This window comes from Eriocheir sinensis, chromosome 4 (assembly GCF_024679095.1).
Source record: "Eriocheir sinensis breed Jianghai 21 chromosome 4, ASM2467909v1, whole genome shotgun sequence".
NCBI classification, from domain to species: Eukaryota; Metazoa; Arthropoda; class Malacostraca; order Decapoda; family Varunidae; genus Eriocheir; species Eriocheir sinensis.
The window spans coordinates 27,980,762-27,988,261 of NC_066512.1; the positions used below are offsets into that span (position 1 = coordinate 27,980,762).

Genomic DNA, 7,500 nt, shown 5'->3' on the forward strand with positions numbered 1-7,500 from the left:
AGAAAGGGAGAAAAGAAGGGGGAGGGGGGTCAGTAGTAGATGGAAGGGGGAAGGGAAGATTTAAAAAGGGAGGGAAGAGAAAGTAAAGGGCAATGATGATAGTTATAATGAAAAGAATAACAACAGGAATGACGATAATAATAATAATAATAATAATAATAATAATAATAATAATAATAATAATAATAATAATAATAATAATAACCACAATAACAATAATAACAACAGATTGATAGCGACGCACAAGACTCACAGACGCTTTAATATTAATGACAAACAAAACTGTATATAATTACGTGTATTACGAACCATTAATCAACATCGGGCCATTATGTCCCTTCACTGAGCACAATGGCTAAGGTTACCATTACGAAGGGCAAGGGTATTACCATTTGAAGGGGCTGGGGTTCCGTTGAAGGGGTTAGGGTACCGTTGAAGTGGCTAGGGTACCGTTGAAGGGGCTAGGGTACCGTTGAAGGGGCTAGGGTACCGTTGAAGGGGCTTGGGTACCGTTGAAGGGGCTAGGGTACCGTTGAAGGGGCTAGGGTACCGTTGAAGGGGCTAGGGTACCGTTGAAGGGGCTAGGGTACCGTTGAAGGGGCTAGGGTACCGTTGAAGGGGCTAGGGTACCGTTGAAGGGGTTAGGGTACCGTTGAAGGGGCTAGGGTACCGTTGAAGGGGCTAGGGTACCGTTGAAGGGGTTAGGGTACCGTTGAAGGGGCTAGGGTACCGTTGAAGGGGCTGGGGTACCGTTGAAGGGGGGACTAATTTACTATGTTGATGAGGACACACACACACACACACACACACACACACACACACACACTCTCTCTCACACTATATTTATCTAATTATCTATCTATCAGTCCATATATCTATCTGTTCATATCTATCTTTATCTATTCATCTGTATCTATATCTATCTATCTGAGTACCTATCTAGCCATCTTTCAGTTTATACGTATTTATCTCTATCTATCTATCTGTCTATCTATATCTATATATTTCTATCTTTATCTATCTCAAGCATCTCAAAGGCAAAAAAACATATATACTAAAAGCCCACTAAATACTGCTCCTATTAAAGAAAGTATATCAATCACTCTATTTATGCTTCCATCTATCTGTCTATTTATGCATCCATCTATCTCCATCAATCTCTCTACTTATCCCCATCTATCTGTCTCTATCTATCTATCTATCTGTCCATACTCATAGTCAGCGCCACCTTTCTAGAGTTTAGCGACTACGTGTCTATAAGGGAAGCGAAGTGCAGCGAGGTGAAGGGAATTAAGAGCGTGATAAAGGGGCCGCTGAAAAGAGTATTATGATCCTGTAAAAACGTGCGACAGGAGGAGAGAAAAAATGGTCTTGATCCGTGATTGAAGGGCTGATCAGGGAGGGAGGGAGGAGGGAGGGAGGGAGGAGGAAGGCAGGAGGGAGTTTTCTTTGTATCAGGGAGTGAGGAGGAGGAGAAAGAGGAGGAAGAGGAAGATGATTAGGATACGGTGAGTGTGAAATAAGGAATGAAGGAGGAAAGGAAGGAAGGAAGGAAGGCTGGCAGAAAGTAGGAAGAAGATTGGAAAAAAAGAGGAAAGGAGGATTAACCGAATGAAAGAAGAGGGAACTAGGAAGAAATTTAGGGAAGGAAGGAAGAAGGGGACACTTGTAGAAAAGGGGAACAGGCATAAGCGGAGGGGGGGGGGGGGATGTTTCGTAATGTTGAAAAATTGTGTTGCATGGTTGTGTTGCGGCAGGAGTGTGAGCAGTACCGGGGTGAGGGATGAAGAGTGGGGAGCAGGAGAGCACTGGTGGGGGAGAACAGGCATAGGTGGGTGAAGGAAGCGACGTGTGCAGGTGTGGTAAACTTGTGTGTGTTATGAGTGTGAATGGAGAAGTGGGGAGCAGTGAGAGGGGGAAGGGGTAGGCAATGGGGAGGAGTCAGGCACTTGGGGGGTGGGGAAGCTGTATGATACATGGAAAGAGAGGCCTCAGTTGGTGCCATTGTAGGGGCGGGGCTGGCGGGGCGGGGCGGCCAGGGGATAAGAAACTCTCGGGGCATGAAATTCCGCCCAAGACTCCTGAGCCGCCTCGTTCCCCGCCGCTGTTAAGACGCGGCCAACGACGGTGCGGGCGCCGGCTGCTGCACTGCCTCCCCGCCCTCCCCTCGCCCGCTGTCTTCCCGCCCACCACCGCCCACTCCCCACTAGCGCCACCCTCCCTCTCTCTGCCTCCCGCTCGCTGCCCGTCGTCAGGCTGCGCGGCGCGGCACCGACAGATAAGAGATAAGGCGATAAGTGGACGACATTTAAATGGCACATAATCACGTTGTTGTTGTCTCAGGGCTCCCTGAGCCGCCCAGAGGAAGGACTGCTGTAAAACCTTGTGTCCTGTTACCCCGCTAGCCAGCGTGACCTGGCAAGGCCCAGGCTGCCTGCGGAGTGACTTCACATAACCAGCGTGACCCCGTACAGCCCAAGATTACACTGGTACAGCTCATGCAGGCTGTGGAGTGACCTAGACTGGCCAGCGTGACCTGCAAGGCCTGCCTGCCACTGGATGACCTCCCTTCCAGGCAGCACATCGCATGCGGCCTTACCCTGCCAGCTGCCGCCGCCGCCGCCGCCCCAGCAGTTGGGATAAAAAGCCTGGCGGGGGGCGGGGGGGCGGGGGCCGTGGCTGTCGGACACGAGGGGTCGGCGCCTGCACAATCCCGCCAAAATAGCCCTGTAATCTTTCGACAGTCGCCAGTCAAGATATTCCCTTATTTTTAAACCGTTTAAGACGGCAATTTCTCCGGAGCGTCCCCGCCCGGTGGGGTGGCGCACCGCCCCACCGCCCGCCCCGGGCCGGGGGTGGCGCCACTGCCGCACCCGGGGCAGGGAGAGGGCGCCGCCCCCGCCGGGCCGGAAAAAGAGATCCCGTGATTGCTGCCCGCCGGAGCGGAGGGAAGGCCGCCGCGGGCCGGGACAAGCGGAATGCGCCAGTATCCCGGCCAATGAGCCCGCCGGGCCCGGGATTACGTTTTAAATATTCCTAAAGACAACCACTCCATGCGGAATTAATGAGACGGATTTTTGGGCGGGCCGGGGCGGCCCCGATATTACGGCGCCACGACAAAGGGAACAGAAGCCGCACAGCGACGCAAAAAGCCCTTTTCCGGGGCTCGACTCCCGAGCACTCAAATTAATGTCTTTTTTGATTATTGCCAAAGCCATCAAGACTGTGCTTCATTCGGGCCGCTCGTCTTCCTCAGCCGCGGCGGCGGGCGGGGGCTCGGCGGGAAGACCTCGGCTCGCGGGGCTTGATTTGTCTTGCTTCTTTCTTCTCGCTGCGTCCCGGCGGCCTCTCCCCTTGCTGCTCCCCCCCCCTCCCCCTCCCTGCGACCTCTTGCTGCTGCCCCCCACCCTCTCCATGACCTCCTTGTTGATGTTGTTCAATTTTGTTTTTGTTAATGTTCCTATTTTTGTTTTTGTTTTGTTATTTTTATATATACTTCTGCCACCCCCATCACCACCCCCATCATACACCACCACCACCACCACCACCAACAACAACAACAACAACACGAAGACAGCCATTTCTTCATTACCAGATTCTATTCTTATTTCCATCTTCATCTACTGGACTTATATGCCTTCTCATACCCTTGTAATTCCTCCTCCTCCTCCTCCTCCTCCTCCTCCTCCACCTCCTCCCCATTCCCTTCATTCTTTTTCCATCCCATTTTCTTTCAATCTTCTCCACATTTTTTTCTCAACTATCCTTCACTTTCCGTCTTTCCTCCTCCTCCTCCTCCTCCTCCTCCTCCTCCTCCTCCTCCTTCTCCTTATTAGCAGTGTCAAGTAGGCGATCGTCCTCTTGTTCATCTAATTATGCTCCAAAGGCGGTCTTGTGGTGGTGGTGGTGGAGTGGGGGTGGGGGTGGGGGTGAGGGTGGCAGTGGTGGTTTTGCCTGACACGTTTTTTTTTTCGTCTGTGTATCTGTATGTATGTTTATCTTCTTTTATTTATTTACATATTTACTTATTTATTTTTATCTTGTGTGTTCGTTTCTGCCTCTCCCCCTTCTTGAACAACAACAAAAAACAACAAAAACAATGTAAAGTAGTAGTAGTAGTAGTAGTAGTGGTGGTGGTAGTAGTAGTAGTAGTAGTGGTGGTGGTAGTAGTAGTAGTGATAATACAGTAGTAGTTGTAACTAGTAGTGTAAGTAGCGGGCTTTTTTTTATTGTTTTCTTTTTTTTTATGCCCTTGAACTGTCTCCTTTGCTGTAAAAAAAGTAGTAGTAGTAGTAGTAGTAGTAGTAGTAGTAGTAGTAGTAGTAGTAGTAGTAGTAGTAGTAGTAGTAGTAGTAGTAGTAGTGACAGAGACTCAAGGTTCAACTCATCTAAGTTCAGTAGATTAACTTAAGCGTCGATTCACATGATACACAAACCAGCCTGATTATTATTATTATTATTTTTTTTTTTTTGTCTTCGAGTCGAGACAATAACTCACCCATTTTTTTACGTGTGTGTGTGTGTGTGTGTGTGTGTGTGTGTGTGTGTGTGTGTGTGTGTGTGTGTGTGTCTAATGCGCTGATCCTCCGGGCTTGATTTTGCTCAGGGATGGGATGACTTTGTTTTACTTTGTCTGGGCTCATGAGCGCCTTCGTTGGGGGGAGGGGGAGGGAGGGAGAGGGGGGAGGAGGTGGGGAGAGTGGGAGAGTAGAGAGAGAAGAGAGAGGAGGGGAGTTACAAGGAGCAGTGGTGTTATAAAATGTCTAGTTGTAGTATTAGTAGTAGTTGTAGTAGCAGTAGCAGTGGTGATGGTAGTAGTAGTGATAGTAATTGTAATAGTACTGTTCCCCACTCTCTCTCTCTCTCTCTCTCTCTCTCTCTCTCTCTCCCTATCCACTTAACGCTATATTAGGAAGTCTTACAGTAGGTGGATTAAACAAAATATAGTTCTGTTACAGTTCAGATCTCCAAGATGCCCCATGTCCCTAACAGTATCTAGAAGTATCCCCAAGTATCCTCAGTTGTCCTAAGGTGTCCGAAAGGTATCCCAAGATGTCCCCAGGTATCCCCAGCTATCTCCATGTGTCCCCCAGGTGTCCCCAGGTGTCCCCAGGCATGCAAACAGGCAGGAAGTCAAGGCAGGAAAATGATAGTCCAGCCCAACACAACTTTATCACCTCGCCTTTTGTCGGCAGGTTCTCGCGGCGGGCGATGGATAAGGATTAGCGGCCGCAGGAGAGGTCGGCGCGCGGCTCAGCCAGAGGAACGGGGCGCCAGATGTCCCTGAGCCGTGTGGAGGGAGTGCTAAGACGCCGCAGAATGTACACGCGAGAACTGGCTGCTTGTGCCCACCTCGTTACGGCGATGGGTGAGTGCTGCTGAGGAGGAGGAGGAGGAGATGTGTGTGAGGTTAGAGTATCTGTTTAAAGGTAGCGTTGAGGCTCCTATGATGTCAAGAGAGTAATAACATTCGCTTTTTGAGTTTAAGGTGATTGGTGCGTTCTGCAGAAGAGAATAGGAAGAGGAGGAGGAGGAGATGTGTGTGAGGTTAGAGTATCTGTTTAAAGGTAGCGTTGAAGCTCGTATGATGTCAAGAGAGTAATAACATTCGCTTTTTGAGTTTAAGGTGATTGGTGCGTTCTGCAGAAGAGAATAGGAAGAGGAGGTGGAGGAGATGTGTGTGAGGTTAGAGTATCTGTTTAAAGGCAGCGTTGAAGCTCGTATGATGTCAGGAGAGTAATAACATTCGCTTTTTGAGTTTAAGGTGATTGGTGCGTTCTGCAGAAGAGAGTAGAAAGAGGAGGAGGAGGAGTGCGGAGTCAGTAGCTTTTTAAAGATTACTAGCTGTCTGTTTGTCTTTCTTACCGTTTTTTTGTGTTTTGTGTATTTGTCTACCTTTGTCTTTCCGTCCGTTGATATATTTTTTTTAACTCAACCTTCACCTCGCTTCTTGCTTTCCTATCCCCGCCCCCTCCCTCCCTCCCTTCACACAATGAGCTTCATGTTGTGGTGCCAAGAGAGTAACATTCGCTGCTTACAGAGTTGGTCCTCGTCTTCCCATTCTCTCCCCTCGTGCTCGATCGCCGCTGAGTGTCGCTGAACTGAAGGGCTTTGAGAGGGACGGCAAGGGAAAGGAAGGGAAGAGAATGACTGAGAGGGTGGCGATGGTGGCGGTGGTGGCGGTGGTGCGTCCGTAGAGTTTAGTGTGGGTGTAGGATAATTGGTTGTGACGATAATGGTGATGACAATGGTGGTGATGTTGGTAATAATGATGATTATGATAATGATTTTTTTTTGTATATCTTGCAACGTAACTTCTCCACCTCCTCCTCCTCCTTTTTCCCTTCTGATCTTCACTTCATTCTCTTCCTCCTCCTTCTCCTCCTCCCTTATACATCTTCAGTCATCACTTCCTTCTCTTTTCCACCTCTTTCTCCTTCTCCTATTTTCTTTTCCTCCCTATTTTTTATATATTTCCCCTCCTCCTCCTCCTCCTCCTCCTCCTCCTTTCTCGCTTGCAATCATCCACCACAACAACAAAACTACTACTACAACAACAACAACTACTACTACTACTACTACTACTACTACTACTACTACTACTACTACTACTACTACTACTACGACTACCGAAATTGACCCCTCTTTCGGCCACCTCCTTGGATTCTTTATAGGAGCAGCGAGTAGCGGGCTTTTTTTATATTATTGTTTCCTTTTTTTTGTGCCCTTGAGCTGTCTTTGTTGTAAAAAAAATAAAAACTACTACTACTACTACTACTACTACTACTACTACTACTACTACTACTACTACTACTACTACTACTACAATTACTACTACAACATTCAACCCCATCCCCTCCCCCCTCTTTCCCACCCTCTCTCTCTCTTCCTCCTTTCCTCCTTCCTCCTTCTCGTTCTTCTTTTCCTTGCTCCTCCCTCCCTCTCCCTCTCACTCACTTCCTTTCTCGTTGTCTCTGTCTGTCCCTTTCTTTTTCTTTGTTTTGTTTATCAGTGTTTTTGTTTGTCTGTCTCTTTATTTCTTTAATCTTTCTACTTCCTTCTCACTTTCCATCTCATCCCCTTGCCTTCATTCTCTCCATCCTTCTCTTCCTTCTCTTCCCCTTTCCTTCTTCTCTTTCTCTTTTTCTCTCTCCTATGCTTTCATTCTCTCCATCCTTCTCCTCCTCCTCCTCTTCCCCTTTCCTTCTTCTCTTTCTCTTTTTCTCTCTCTCCTTAACTTTCATTCTCTCCATCATTCTCTTCCTACTAATCCCCTTTCCTTCTTCTCTTTCTCTTTTTCTCTCTTCTATGCTTTCATTCTCTCCATCCCTCTCCTCCTCCTCTCCCCCTTTCCTTCTTCTCTTTCTCTTTTTCTCTCTCTCTTCTCAGCTATCATTCTTTCCATCCTTCTTCTCCTCCTCTTCCCCTTTCCTTCTTCTCTTTCTCTTTTCCTCTCTCTCCTTAACTTTCATCCTTCTCCTCCTCCTCCTCGTCCTCCTC

The 7,500-nt window shown here is 48.3% G+C and overlaps 1 protein-coding gene across 1 annotated transcript in view; it reads left to right on the plus strand.

Annotated features, from left to right (window-relative positions):
* LOC126981757 (homeobox protein dve-1-like) overlaps positions 1–7,500 on the plus strand; it is a 241,304-nt gene that overhangs the window by 67,054 nt on the left and 166,750 nt on the right. Inside the window, exon 2 of the mRNA XM_050833315.1 lies at positions 5,196–5,368. The gene's annotated coding sequence lies outside the window, so the exon portion shown is untranslated. The remainder of the gene's footprint in view (positions 1–5,195; positions 5,369–7,500) is intronic.